This window comes from Notamacropus eugenii, chromosome 6 (genome assembly GCF_028372415.1).
Source record: "Notamacropus eugenii isolate mMacEug1 chromosome 6, mMacEug1.pri_v2, whole genome shotgun sequence".
Lineage (NCBI taxonomy): Eukaryota > Metazoa > Chordata > Mammalia > Diprotodontia > Macropodidae > Notamacropus > Notamacropus eugenii.
Genome location: NC_092877.1, coordinates 48,650,008 through 48,665,855, shown reverse-complemented (window position 1 = coordinate 48,665,855; position 15,848 = coordinate 48,650,008). Strand labels below are relative to the sequence as shown.

General features: G+C 37.4%; 1 protein-coding gene across 12 annotated transcripts in view; it reads left to right on the top strand.

Moving 5' to 3' along the window:
• The window catches only part of CTBP1 (C-terminal binding protein 1), a 456,292-nt gene that overhangs the window by 145,740 nt on the left and 294,704 nt on the right, over positions 1-15,848 (top strand). The window lies entirely within an intron of this gene.

Genomic DNA, 15,848 nt, shown 5'->3' with positions numbered 1-15,848 from the left:
AATAATGAAGACATGTCTATGAACTCCTAATTGCTACCAAACAGTGTTTTTGAAGGCCATCCACAAAACTTTGTCTCCTCTCACTCTCTTTTTAACTCCTTATAATCTAGTTTACAACATTATCATTTCACTGAAACTGCTCTCTCCATAGTCATTAATGATTTCTTAGTTGCCAAATTCAATGACCTTTTCTTAGTCCTGGTTCTCCGTGACATATCTGTAGCCTTTGACACTGTTAATCACTTTCTCCTCCTTGATGCTGTCTTCTGGTTTTTCTTCTGCTCTTTCTTGGTTTTCCTCCTCCCTGACTGACTGCTCCTTCTCTGTCTCCTTTGCTGGTACACCTCCAGATCATACCATGTACTGTAGGTGTCCTCAGGGTTCTGTCCTGAGCCCTCTTCTCTTCTCCCTCTATACTTAGTGACTTCATCAACTCCCGTGGATTTAATTACCATCCCTATGCTGATGATTCTCAAATTGATCTTTCCTGCCCCAATCTCTCTGATGACTCAGTCTCACATCTCCAATTACCATTCAGACATCTCAAGTTGGATATCTGGAGACATCTTAAACTCAATACGTCCCACATAGAACTCAACTTTTCCCCAAATCATCTGCTCCTCCTACCTTCCCTATTACTGTGGAGGGCAACACCATTCTCCCAGCTTCACAACCTAGGATTCATCCTAGATTCCTCACTATTTCTCACCACCCCCCATATCTAAAGCCTGTCAATTTCTCCTTTGCAACATCTCTCCAACATGCCCCCTTTTCCCCTCTGGCACTGCCACCACCTTGGTGTAGGCCCTCATCATCTCAGGCCTGGATTACTGCAGCAGCCTGCAGGTGGGTCTGCCTACCTCAAGCCTCTCCCCACTCCAGCCCATGCTCCATTCAGCCACCAAAGTGATCTTTCTAAAGACAGGTCCAACCATGTCATTCCCTTACTCAATAAACTCCAGTAGCTTTCTGTTGCCTCCAGTATCAAATACAAAATATTGTGTTTAACATTCAAAGCCCTTCATAACTGAAGCTCCTCCTACCTTTCTAGTCTTCTATTCCACCAATCACCTCCTTAAAGAGATCCCCAAATGAAAACTCCCAGGAATATTATAGCCAAATTTCAGAACTTTCAATTTAAGGAGAAAATATTGCAAGCAGCCAGAAAGAAACGATTCAAATGTCATGGAGCCACAGTTATCAGCTTCTATATAAAAGGTCAAAGGGTTTGGAATATTATATTCCAGAGGCAAAGGAGCTGGGATTATAACCAAGGATCATCCACCCAGCAAAATTCAGTATGATCCTTTAGGGGAAAAAATGAGTATTCAATGAAACAGAGGACTTTCAAGCATTCTTGATGAGAAGAAAAGAGCTGAATAGAAAATGTGACTTTCATCTACAAGATTCAAGAGAAGCATAAAAAGGTAAATAGGAAAGGGAAATCATAAGGGACTTAATAAGGTTAAACTGTTTACATTCATACATGGGAAGATGATACTTGTAACTCATAAACATCTTCTCATTATTAGGGAAGTTGGAAGTATATATAGACATAGGGCACAAGTGTGAGTTAAATATGAAGGGCTAATATCTAAAAAAATAAAACTAAGCATGGGAGAGGAATGTATTGGGAGAAAAGGAAAGGGAGAGGTAGAATGGTGTAAGTTATCTCTTATAAAAAAAGGCAAGAAAAAGCTTTTTACAGTGGAGGGGAAGTAAGAGGGAGTGAGTGAGCCTTACTCTCATCAAAATTGGCACAAAGAGGGAATAACACACTCTGTTGGGTATAGAAATCTATCTTACCCTACAGGAAAGTGGGAGAGGAAGGGAATAAGAATTTGGGAGACTGATAGAAGGGAGGGCTGATTGGGGGAGACAATAGAAGCTTTTGAGAGAAACAGTGTGAAAGCTGAGAGAGAATAGAATAAACGGGGTGGAAGGAATAGGATGGAGTGAAATACAGTTAGCAATAGTAACTGAAAAAAATTTTGAGTCAAGTTTCTCCGACAAAGGCCTCATTTCTCAAAGATAGAGACCTCAATTAAATTTATAAAACTGATAGCCATTCCCTAATTGATAATCAAAACATATGAATGGTTTTCAGATGAAGTAATCAAAGATATCTCTAGCCATATGGAAAATGCTCTAACTCACTATTGATTGGAGAAATGAAAATTAAAAGTAATTCAGAGGTACTTCCTCATAGCTATTAGATTGGCTAATAGAACAGAAAAGGAAAATGATAAATGTTGGAAGGAATGTGAGAAAAAATGAGACATTAATACACTGGTGGAATTATAAATTGATTCAACCATTCTGTAAGGCAACGTGGAACTATGCTATAAAACCATGTATATGCTTTGACTTAGTAATAGCACTACTAGGTCTGGATCCCAAAAGAGATAAAAAACAAGATGGAAAAGGTCCTATATGTACAAAAATATTCATAGCAACTCTTTTCTGGTGGCAAATAATTGGAAATTGAGGCGATACCCATCAATTTGGAAATGACTGAACAAATTGTGGCATGTGATTATGATGGAATATTATTGTGCTCTAAAAAATGATAAGCAGGATGCTTTCAGAAAAACCTGGAAAGACTTACATGAGGTGATGCAAAGTGAAATGTACCTTGTATAAAGTAACAGCAATATTGTAAGATGATCAGATGTGAATGACTTAGTTTTTCTTAGCAATACCTAAGAATAAGGTCTAAGATAAGATCTAAGAATAAGATCTAAGAGTTAAGATCTAAGACAGTTCTTAAGCGCTTATGATGAAAAATGCTATCCATCCCTAGAGAAAGGACTGATGGTGTCTGCATAAAGATTGAAGAATACTTTTATTACTTTTCTGAGTTTTTTACTTTACTTTACTTTGCTTACCTGAATTTTTTGTCTGTGTTTTCTTTTACTCATAGTCATGTTTTCTTTCACATTGACTACACATGTATAATCTATATTGAATTGCTTACCTTCTCATTGGGGGAGGAGGGGTGGAAGGAAGTGAGAGAATTTGGAACTCTAAGTTTCAAAAACAAATGTTAAAAATTGCTTTTACATGTAACTGAGGAAAATAAAATACCAAATAAAATTTTCAAAATAAAATTGTGGAAAAAATTTAAAAAACAAAATTTTCAGTTCCAAATTTTCTTCTTCTCTCCATCCCCTCCTTCTTCCCTGAGACAGTAAGCAAACTGTTATATGTTATGCATGTGCAATCATGTAAAAAATTTCCATATTATGAATATTCCTTTTGAAACAGATCCCAACCCCTACAAGCCTTAGTAGATAGTCTTTGTGAATTTTGGACCCCAAATCTTCTTACATAATGACCCATCTTTGAGTGGTTAGTGGTTAACCAGCCTTTCCCTCTGATGACTGACACAAGGTATCATAACTTATCACATAAAATTATATTTAACATAAGTTACAAGGTTTTTTTTTTACAATGTTTTAATGTTCATAATTGAGCCTCATTTTTTAAATGAAACTAATTTCTAAATTTCAGAACTTGAAATGTTCTTAGCGATAATCTAACCTATTTATGGATGAGGACTCTGAAGTTCAGTGCATCAGTGTCAGAGCTGAAACTAAAACCCAGTTCCCTTGCCTTGTAATGCAGTGTTTCCTTTTACTCCATCATGAAATTCAGAAGGGCAAGAAAATGCTTTCAATAGAGTAAATTATATAAAATTCCACAAAAGCATCTACCATATGAACAGAAGCAGAAAAACAGATGGAATTAATTAATTTAATGTTGAAACAGAGGCTCATCCTTTTAACACTAGTATTCTTTCTGTGATAATGCATGGCTGAGTCACAGAAGACTACAGTCTCTGAAGAATTAAGATGGAGACCCTGGACAAGCACACTGTGGATGGGAACAGGCAGCAGCCACACATATGAACAAGGAATTACGCAAGAGAAGACTGATACAGGACATAATAACACTAGAAGAAAAGGAGATAAGCAGATCACAAAATTTGAGCAGGAGATAGATAACCAGTGGATAGCTCTTAGGTTCCATTCATATCCTTGTGATGTCAAGGAAATGTGAAGCCGGCCCCCAACACCATGGACAGATGTTCTGCAGGAAATTCATGAGAGGACATGGAGAAGAGCACTGTAGGATGAGCAGGCCTGGACTGTTCAAAGGAAGAATTTTCCACATCAAGGAGATCCCCCTTCCATTGTAGCACATGTGGAAGGCACAGTGTTTAGTTATAGAATTCCATGATGGGGGTAGTGGGAGTGAACAGGTATCTAAAGGAAACTTCTAGAGGGACTTACACTTGACAGCTTTATTTAACAGGACCATGCAGTCTTTGTTTGGTTTTGTTCACTTTTATATTACACATTTTCCCTTAGGAAACAGGAATTAGGAGGCAAGTTTAGGCAGGATCGCAGATTTTGTGTGGAAAGGCACTTTAGAGGTCATCTCATTCAATCCTCACATTTTATAGAGGAAGAAATTAAGACCCAGAAAGATTTAGTGACTTGCCCTAGGTCACACTATCTGTAAATATGGAAATAGGATTTGAACTGAACTTCTCTGTTTCTAAATCCAGCTCTCTTTCCACCCTGCCATGATGTCTAGGCTTTCTGTAGCATTCAGAGCTGCTCTCTATTTTCTTATCATTCCCTGGGTGGTGTATGTTTATTTGGGCTCTGCTTGCCATAAGAAAAAGCTAAGATGTAGGTGGCAGAGCTTTATAAATAGATATTACTTTAAGGTCAGGTAAGCAGAGGAGATCTGTTTGCCCAGCACAGAACACACCAGTGAGGCAGTGGAAAAGCTAATACATCGCACCAACTTGTCTATTTTCTTTTGCATTCATGTTGCTGAGGTTAACATTGTAAGACAAGAGAGCAAAGTTCTGCTTGTTTTCCTAAGATAGGCGGCAGGACCTGAAGTTGTTTTTTGAAGCAGTCTGGCCTTCAGGTAAATTATATTTCCTAACCAATAACTTTGCCATCGAGATTAGCTCATATAAAGAAAATATCGATAGCACAACCAGCCACACATCCTTGCTTTTGTGGGGAAACCTTCATCCAATTAAATTCCTTGTTGTTGTGAGGTCACAAACATGGTTCTGTGTTCATTACCTGCAGAGACTTTTCTGCAGCTTTAGTGGTTGGTGTATAATTAAATGTGAGGCTAGAAAGGAAGACAGATCTAGTAAACTGCTTTGTAGATTATAGAGTGCTATATAAAATCAAGCTATGATTTAAACACATTCTCTTTCATATGCAGAAATATGTTAACTTGACTTTGAGGTGACTTGTTAAAAAGAACTTGCTGATTTTATTTCATACTTGTCATGTTGGGTAATGGAATGTTTATGTTCAGTTTAAATTCATTTATCACTGAACATGACAGAATTGCAATGGAATTGTTGCCTGATGCATCTCTGCATATGCACCTCAAAAAGCAACACCCCCCAAACACACACAAAATAAAATCAGTTTTCTGAGGAAAAACAAAAACATTGTGTAGCTAACTTTTACTTGCATTATCAAAATGGAAGGGGGAAATATTTGATGAAATAAAAAAATATTTTTAAAACTGGAAGAATGGTAACTTGAGGGATTGTTTCAACCAGTTTCTTTAAAAAATTTATCTCTGATAAAATTGTTTTTGGAAAAATGAGGAAAATACCTTCACTTCTAGCCAAAAACAGGATTGCTCAGTGCCTTTAGGGAGAAAGAACCATTTGGAACATTTGAGTGTCCTTCATTCCCACCTACCTGCACTTTTGTTTCCACAAAGGTCTTTGCTCAGTTTTTTGTTTAGTTTACTTTTGTTCTTTGGCGCTATATTAAAGGTTCAGTTTAGATCAGATGTTTGTACCCTTGGGTCCACAGACCACCCCCTAAGGAGTCCATGGATAGATTTCAGGGGGTCCATGAACTATTTTTTAACACTTCAATGAATGTATTTCAATATAATTAGTTTCCTTCATAATCTTATGTATTTTATTGTATGCCTTTAAATGTCTTATTCTGAGGAGGAACCCAAAGGCTTCATCAGATTTCCAAAAAGGTCCATGACACAAAAAAGGTTAAGAACTCCCTCTCTGGGCAGCAAAATGGTGGGTTTTATTCAGAGAAAAGGGACAAATATCTGTCCCTTGTATTCTCCCTACCGGAAACAAAGACCTTTTCTTAAAACATGTTGATAAAATTGGTTTTGATGCTCCAGTTAGCTAATGAGCAACACTTCCTCTCATAGGATATATATGACGTATATGTGATACATGCATATGTTGTTACTCAAAACCATTTAATATACTCGTTGTAATTGACAGTGTATGTAATGTTCTGTGGTTGTTTCTCCATTATTTATCAGAAAGGTAGAAAGTATTTTTTTACTTTCAGTTTTCTGAAACCAATATTGACAACGGCATTTGACTTGAATCCTGTTGTGTTTTTAGTGTTACCTTCACTTACGTGATTATAGTCATTGCATGTGGCATGTTTATGATTCTATATTCCTTATTCTGAATTAGTTGATGTTTCTCTGTCCATGTCCTGATAACCCCAAATCCATGCCCCCAACCTACAAATCTCATATACAGACATGCAATTCAATTAGAAATATCTGCTCTGCTCATCATACTCTGTAAGTCTGGAGTGACCCAAAGACAGTACTTGCTCTTAGGGATCCTATATTCCAATGGCAGAACAAGGCACATACGTGGCTAAGGCACAGAAATCATAAGCCAAGAGAAAGTAGAGGGGAGACAAAGAGTACTGATGGTTGGAGCTATTGGTGAAGGTCTCATGTGGGAGGTAGTCAGCACCTTGGAAAGAAGCCAGGGAGTCTAAGGAGGGAGTTGAGAATACAGCCCATTCATGGGGGACAGTCTATTATCTGTGCAGAGTCCTGGAAAAGGAAGCTGTTGTACATGAGAAATGGCAAATTGGCCAATTTGATTGGAATATAGAATATGTAAGGAGAGCAAAGTTGTGAAGAGCTTTCAATGTGAGCAGATTTTCTTTTTATCCTTTTGTTTCTTTTTTTCTCTTCTTTTCTTGAGCAGGAAAGTAGCCATGTTTAGAACTATGTTTCAGTAATATCACTTTGGGAGCTATGTGAAGTATGAATTGGAGAGGCAAGACAATGATGATAGGAAAGAGATACTGAAGGGTGGAACTAGGGGGTGGCCAGTGTTCACTTTGATCACAGTGTTTTGATTACATACTTTATCAGTCAAACATTTTTGAGCATATACCCTCACAATATGTGTGTGCATATCATTTATAAATTATATATGTTGCAATATGAGTCTATTATGGACATCATAAAATATACATAAAGAAAGAAATTAAAAAGAATGTGGTGCAGCAGAAAATATTTTTGGCTAGTGATTTAATATACCTAATTATTTGTTTAAAAAATCCCTATGTATATCCTATAGGATATGACTCTTATAAATAGTAATTATTTGTTACTAATTGATTTTTCAGTTACTTTTATCAGAGTATCTAGCCATGCAAGTGAATTTTAGTGTGCAAAAATCAATCCCAACCATCAAAAATGAAACCTAGTCAGAAGAGGCTCTTAATTGACCACTGCCTCAGAACCCAGAGCCAATGGAGGGGGTGCTTCCATTCTTCAAAGTGATCTGGGAGGCTGGGTTGGGGAAAGAATTATCCCAACAGCCTTTGCAGCTGCTAGGAGTACCTTGAGTCACAGATCTAACCAGCCTAAGCAGCTGACATTTGGCACGGAAAAGGAGTTGGGAGTTTGTGCAGCAGGTCAGACCAACAGGAGAGACCTGATGATGGGTAATGGGTCAAAGGGTCAATGTGGTATTTGAGACATGTTCAGTGTTTGCTTATCATGAGAAGAATAAGATTCATCTTTCAATTGGTTGGCCTCATACCCCATTAGATTTCTTATGAAACCAACAAGGAGATCCAAAACTTGGCAACTCATGGAAACAACATGTGCATATATAAGTAGATGCAAAGTTTGTCAGTAGCCTTTTTAAATTCTGAGGATCATTATCCCAACTCTCACTTCCACAGATGAGTCAAGTCTCCAGAGCTTGGAGCTCTCTCTCTCTCTCTCTCTTTCTTTCTCTCTCCCTCCCTCCCTCCCTCCATCACTCTTTTTGGGTTCTAGGGTTTTTCCTGAGAGGTCAGGAGTGATTCTCTAGTTCTGTCAGCTGAAGTCTCCAGTAGTCTATTATCCCCCTAAGATTATCAGTTGAAAAGCATTTTAATTTGCCAACCTTATGTAACTTTTAGAAAGAGGTAGATACTAAGGTGGCACAGTAATAGTTTGTACAAAAAACATTAACCTCTCCCCAATTGATAAATGGTCAAAGGATATGAACAGGCAATTTTCAGAGGAAGAGGTTAAGGCTATCTATAATCATATGAAAGAATGCTCTAAATCACTATTGGTTAGAGAGATGCAAATCAAAACAACTCTGAGGTACCACATCACACCTATAAGATTGGCAAACATGACAGAACAAGAAAATGATAAATGCTGGAGAGGATGTGGGAAAGTTGGAACACTAATTCATTGTTGGTGGAGCTGCGAGCGCATCCAACCATTCTGGAGAGCAATTTGGAACTATGCCCAAAGGGCTACAAAAATGTGCATACCCTTTGACCCAGCAATATCGCTACTAGGACTATATCCCCAAGAGATCATAAAAATGGGAAAGGGTCCCACATGTACAAAAATATTTATAGCAGCACTCTATGTAGTTGCCAAAAACTGGAAGTCAAGGGGATGTCCATCAATTGGGGAATGGCTGAATAAATTATGGTATATGAATGTAATGGAGTACTATTGTGCCATAAGAAATGATGAACAAGAAGACTTCAGAGAGGCCTGGAAGGACTTATATGACCTGATGCTGAGTGAAAGGAGCAGAACCAGGAGAACTTTATGCACAGCAACAACCACAGTGTGTGAGAGTTTTTTCTGGTAGACTTAGATTTTTGTAATAACACAAGAACTTCTTACCAAAAAAAAAAAAAAAAATCCCAATGGAGGATCTCAAGGCAAAATGCCTGCCACACTCAGAGAGAGAAATATGGAAGTCACTCACATATTGTAGCAGATCATGTTTGTGTATGTGTATGTGTTTGTGTATCATGTTCTGATTTGTTATACGATTTCTTTCATTTATCTTAGTCTGACTACATAGCATGACTATAGTGAAAATATACTCAATAGGAAAGTATATGTAGAATCTATACAGAATTGTATGCAGTCGTGGGGAGGGAGGGGGGAATGGGGGGTAGGTGGGGGGGATAAAATCACAATTGTATGGCAGTGATTGTTAAACATTACAAAATAAAATAAAACAAAAAACAAAACAAAAAAAAACATTAACCTCAAAAGACTAGGACATCCTCTCCCACAAAGTACATAGAGAGTTCAAGGTAAAATGGGCATAAGCTCAGAAAGCACATACAGCTGAGGGATAACTCACAGTTCCTCATTATGGGTAGTCCTCTCCCATTCCTTGGGAGTATCCTCTAGGTACAGTCCAGTTGTGTTTTGTTTTTCTGGACTCTAGTCTATCCAGTTGGATCCCTAGTTGGGCAGTTTGTATTACTCACAGGTTGTGTGTCCTTTGTTCTCAAAGAGGACCATGACATCAGAAAGGTGATGCCGTGACTTGCAAGTGAATTGCAAGTGAGGGAGGCCTATGAAAAGTCACCAGCCTCATTTTCTCCACTGAATTCATCTGGGTCCATGGCCAGATATAGATCAGGATGACTGGAGATGGCCCACATGTGTATATCTATGTATACATACATATATGTATACCATTGTTCATTTTGTATCTATACAGACATATATATGTATGTAAAATAGTTTCAGATGCATTATCTCACTTCAGTATTGTAGGATTTACAGCTGATGGAAGAAAATCATTGAACATATTTCATTTGTTTTGTAGATGAGGAAATTAAGGCCTAAAGGCCTTGTGAAATAGGTAGTATGTGGTTTTTAATGTCCATATTCCCAAAGAGGAAACTGGCTCAGGGAAGTAGGAAAGCAAGGAATGTGATTGCCCATCTCTTGACTCTCAGTGCAGATCTCTTTCTTCTTTATCAGGCTTTCTTTCCCAGGTTACTGTCCAGAGCATATCCTATTCTAGATATTTTGGGGGTATCATTAAAAAAATCACTGTGCTCTATAAAGTGATGCCCCTGAAACCTTTAGAGTCATGGAGAACTGTTTGACCCTATTCTAAATTGTCTTAGACTGTTTTATTTTTTGTATTCTCATGTCTGCTTTTTATAGTTTCTTGTTTCTTTTCTCAATCAACTTTCACTTTTTTCCTGGCAGTATGCTTCTCTGTAGCCAACCTCTTCCAGTTTACTTCATTTAATTGGCCATGGAGTAGAAAACTATATAGTCAAGGCTGTTAGAGTTATGTGTAAATAAAGAGTAAAGAAATGGTTTAAGACCCAAAGAACCCTCATAGAAATTGTACAGGGGCTTCTTTACAGCACAGACTTTGACATCATTTGGGGGGGCTCTTTTTATTTCTTTGTCATTAATATCTAGCTGTTCAGTTGACTGAGTTCCCTAAGTGTTGAAGGTGTCACTTCATGTTGTTCTCATCAGTATTCTTCCCTCATCACTAAACTATGATGATTGTTAATTCAGTTCAGTCATTTGGTAGAATGAAATCTAGCATCATAAAACAGCATGCCTTGTCTTTTCTCCAAATTATTCATGTTGTGGTTTAGTTATTGCTATAATTGGTGTTCTCATAATTACGAGGTTTTTTGTTTTGCCTTCAATATTTCTCATACGTGTTAGTTTTGTTGTCCTTTCCATCATCTAGTGGCTTCATATTGAAGCTGGCATGCTAAGAATGAACACTCAGAGTTCATCAGAGGGACTTATTACATGACAACTTGTTATCCATAATGAAAAACCAATATATTTTATTTTCATTGTAATAGAAAAACAATGTGATTAGCCTGTACTGCTTAGAGTCTATGAGACCATGGGCAAATGTCTTAACATCTCTGGACTCTCGTTTCCTCATAAAATGAGGAGGTTGGGCTAGATGACTTCTAAAGTCTCTTCCAACTCTAAATCTATGACTCTACTATCCCTCTCCAGGTAGGAAACTTCTAAAGATATTACCTACTGTGAGATACCACTTATGAAAGTCTGCCAGCTAATACCCCTGTTGGGGATGCCTGTAAAATTTTTATTTAGATGGACAAGTAGAGATATAGATGAGTAGATGAGTAGTTGTTGAGGTATTCTTGGTCTCTCCATTTTTGGGTGGAAGGGCCATAAAGTTCAAGATTTTTTTCTTCAATTTTGCTGTAATAGTTTTTATTACATCCAGCACACATCTCTTTTTTGTATACTTGGTCTTACCCAGCTATTTTCCTCATGTTTGTTCTCTTTGATGTCACTGATACCTCTCTTTTGAGCACATCTTGAACTGTAATTTAGAGCCCAAGTGTAATGATTATGCTGTGTTCTTGATGATTGAAAAAAAAAGTTGATTGTAAAAATCTTTGCAGATCTTTTCCATTTTCCTATCGACTGTTGTCCTCTTTGCATTTTCATCTTTTAAATGCTTTTGGAATGACTTTGCTTAATTGGCATTTTTACTAACCTTTAAGTTGGTTTTATCCCTTCTCTCTGTTTTATGAAATGATATTATTTATTTATCTTACAAATAAGTTGATATTCTAATTTGTTTTTGCTTTTTGTTTACCTTTCTGCTTGGTATATCAAGCATTTTTTTAGGTTCTTTTGGTTTCTTTGTTATGGCAATTGACTTATTGGTTAAATTTATGCATAAAATTATTATAACTGATATAATTGTCATTTTTACTATCTTAACCCATTTTGATCATCGATATACAGTAGTTTTAGTTGCATGCCAATCTTAATTTCATTTTAGCTTAATGGTGATTCTAATATTTGATCAAATAATTTGGTGTGAATTTGGAGGTAGTTTGTTCATCAATAATATAAATCTTTTACTATTGAAATATAATTAGTTTTATTTTGTGACATTATTTGGTGCTTGCCATATTTTTACTTTGTATTTACTTTGTAAATTTGGGAGACTTCTCAGAATTCTGTAAGTTGTAGGCTTTCTCATTCCTTCGTATTTGAACCATATTTTCTGAAATATTGACCCTCACCCATTCTTAGCCTTCCATTAAAACCACAAAATCTAAACTGATTTAATTTGGAGAATCTTATCAAATTCTTTGTAAAATTTCTCTAGTTCTTCATTTTCTGCAAGTGTTGTTGAAGCATAGTCTACAGGTATTTTCATGGTGATCTTTTTGAAAAATAATTATTTTGAGTACAATAGTATGAATTGATCAAATGTACTGTGAAATCATGTTTCTTGATGTCTTTCTGTGTATAATGAAGCCAACTCCATTAACTCATTCATTTGCTTCTCCAAGGAATAGTTGTTAATCATCCTTCCATGTAACTATACTTATTCTTTCTTCTAGCTTCATATATTGACAATGACAAGATTGGTAAGATTCGATTTCTTTAGTAGCATTCCATTAATTGATCACTCCACAAAGATCTCACTTTTAGAGTACTAACAACTAAAGGGGAGCCAAGAACTGTATGATTCTTAGCACCTTCTGCCCCTTTTCTACCACTATGTCATTGTCACTGCAGAACTGGGAGGAGGCTGCACAGGATGGAGGACCTTTTTATATTTTTCATTGTTTCATGGGTTGCCAGGGCCAGAGAGAACATAACCAAGTGGCCAGCCTACTAGTGTAAACCTCTCCACACATAACTAGGGTGAAACTTGGAAGGCCAACTCAGTCTATTGTTGGGATTGTCCAAAAAGCCTTGCTAGTATGATTGAACCTTCCAGAGTATGGTCCAATGACACACTGGAGTCTGACCTCATAGAAGTACTGAGATAAATAATATATAGCCCTTCCTTATTGAGTTCACATTCTAATAGAGAGGATAAAACTCATTCTCAATACTTAGAATACAAAACAGGACTGTATGAGAGCATGAGAAAGATACAAACAAAATGTTACGTGAAATCATGTAGGGGAGAGCCTTCCTTTTTGACTAGGGGAGATCAAGAAAGACTTCACTGGGGAAGTAGCATTTAAACTAGATCTTAAAAGTTGGGTTTGATTTCAGCAGGTGAGTGGGTGAGTGGGATTTGAGTTACCTGGGAATATGGAGTCCATTGAAAGATTTTGAGCCTGATCAGATCTGTACACAAAGATAATGAGTCTGACATTAGAATGAAGACACTGTTGGTGGAAAGAGCTAATATGAGACAGTTTTAGGAGTTATGCTAAATTGGTAGCAACAAGACTAGGTTGAGATAGACATCTTGGAGAAAAATTATGAAGGCAAGAAACTGGATATGGGAAATGAGGGTCCATCTCCTTACTCTTGGACTATTGCAGTAGCCTGCTGTTCAGTCTCTCTGTCAAATTAATCTTCTTAAAGTGCATATCTGATCATGTCACACTCCCATTCAATAAACTCCAGTCACTCCCTGTAACTTCCAGTATCAAGTATAAAATCTTGTTTTGAATCTAACATCCTTCACTACAAGACCCCCTCCTACCTCTCCGATATTCCTGCGTCTTACTTACCCCTCTATTCTCTGTGGTCCAGTGACACCAAGCTCTTTACTGTTGCTTAAACAAACATTACATCTTCTGACTCCAGGAATTTTTACCAGCTCCTGTATCTAGAATTCTTTTTCTCTTCATCTCTGCTTCCCAATTTCCCTAGCTTTCTTTAAGTTCTAGCTTTTCCCAGCTCCCCTTAATTCTAGTGCTTTACCTCTCTATTCATTAGCTCTACTTTATCCTGTGGATATCCTGCACATACAGAGTTCTTTTCATGTTCTCTCTCCTATGTCTATGATCTCCTTATGAGCAGGGATTGTCTTATCCCCAGCACTTCACACAGTGCCAAGCAGAAAGCAGGTGCTTAATAAATGCTTATTGACTGACTGACTGACTAGTCAGAGAGAACCTTGAAGTTTTGCAGAAATAGAAGTCAGAAGGAGAAGATGGTTACTTTAGAGAGAGGATAAACTCAACATGTCCAAAATAAAACTAAGCTTCTAGGGAGTTGTCTTAAAGCAGAAAACATTTGCAATTATGAGAGAGATGTGTGGATTGAGGAATGATCTGCAGAGGTGATCAATTACCTGTGAAGTGGTGAAGTGACTGCATTTGCCAACATTGTGGTTAATAGAGTAAGAGCAGGAAAGAACCAAGGATAGAGCCTTGGAAAGAACCTTGGAAAATCATTTGGGTTTAGAAAAAAGGTCAAAGAAAAGAGGCAAAAACTAAGAGAGGGCAATGTCCACAAAGCTCAGGGAAGAGAAGGTGTCCAGTAGTAGCAAGTGGTCATGTGGGAGGTAAGAACCTCTACTCTACACAGAAACTGTCAGTTTGCCTAACAAAGAAAGGAATATAAACTGTTGATCTCAGCCTTCAAAGCATTCCATAGTTTGACTCCAAATGACTTTCCAACTTTACTGTCAGTTTCAGTCAAACTGAGCTCGTCTTGTGCCCCTATTCTCATTTGGCCATGGCCCCTTGCTTGTGTCAGCCTCCATGCCTGAATAGACCTCTCCTTTCCCATCTCACTGTTCAGTCATCATCTCTTGTATACATTTTTCCATCCTTCAAGACTCAACACAGGTAGCATTGGAAAGAGATAGATGAGGGACAGAATAAGCTCTTGCATTTATCAATATTAGACTTTTTTTTCATTTCCAGGGAAATATGTGCAAAATATTTAATGTACCTATAGCATAGCCAACCATTTTAAGTGGGAAAAAGGAAACCCATCCTAACTTGTGAAGTTGGAACCAAGCCTCCGATGCCAGAGAAGCAGATACTGATGAGTACCAGTAGCTTGTATATTTACTTATGACAAAACAGCTGTTGTAATTCTCCTCTGGGTATTCTAAATTAGGGAACAAGGCAGCAGTCCTGTGAGCTGAGAGAGGGGCCACTCTCGAGATTTTCTCCCTGGTTATTTTTCCATTTATGGAATATTTATAAATTAGAAATGACTGCATATGACTGCATAGTTCTTCAGTACACTTAAGAAAGGAAAATAATGACATTAGGTCTTTGAGGAAAAAATGTTTATAAGTAACTTTACTAGAACTTAGGTATTTATTACAATTATCTGGTTGCTAGGAAGGAAGTTGGGGGTTTTTTTGCCTTTAGTATTTCCAGTTCATTCTTTACTCAGATTTCTAATTGATCTTTTTATTATTATCAGTATTATTATTTTAGAGGGGGAAGGCAAAGCAATTGGGGTTAAGTGATTTGCTCAAGGTCACACAGTTAGTAAGTATCAAGTGTCTGACGTCAGATTTGAACTTAGGTCCTCCTGACTCCAGGGCCTATTCTCTACTCACTGTGCCACCTTGCTGCCCCAGGAAATTGTGATAACTAGGTCTCTGTTTTCTGCTAGGTTTGAATGTAGCTTTTAGTAGGCTTTGGAGTGATGTATTCCTGTGGTGTGAAAATAGGGATCAAATGATGGTTCTGTTGTTTGGGACCGATATTATCTTGGTTTCCTTCCCCACCCCTCGGGGTCCAAATATTACAGGAATGATCTTTGTGTATTTTTAAATTCACACAATTGAGTGCATTTAGGGTTAGGGTTAGGGTTAGGGTTTAAAATGGACCACTTACTGGGTCATGATTCAAAAGTCACTTACAGGGTTTGGCCCATGTTTACAGTTATACTCTTAAAGGATCTTCTGCGCACAATCTGTTACTGTAAATATAAATGGAGGGACAGCTTTGCTTGCCAAACATGGAGCTGTAGCTTTGGTG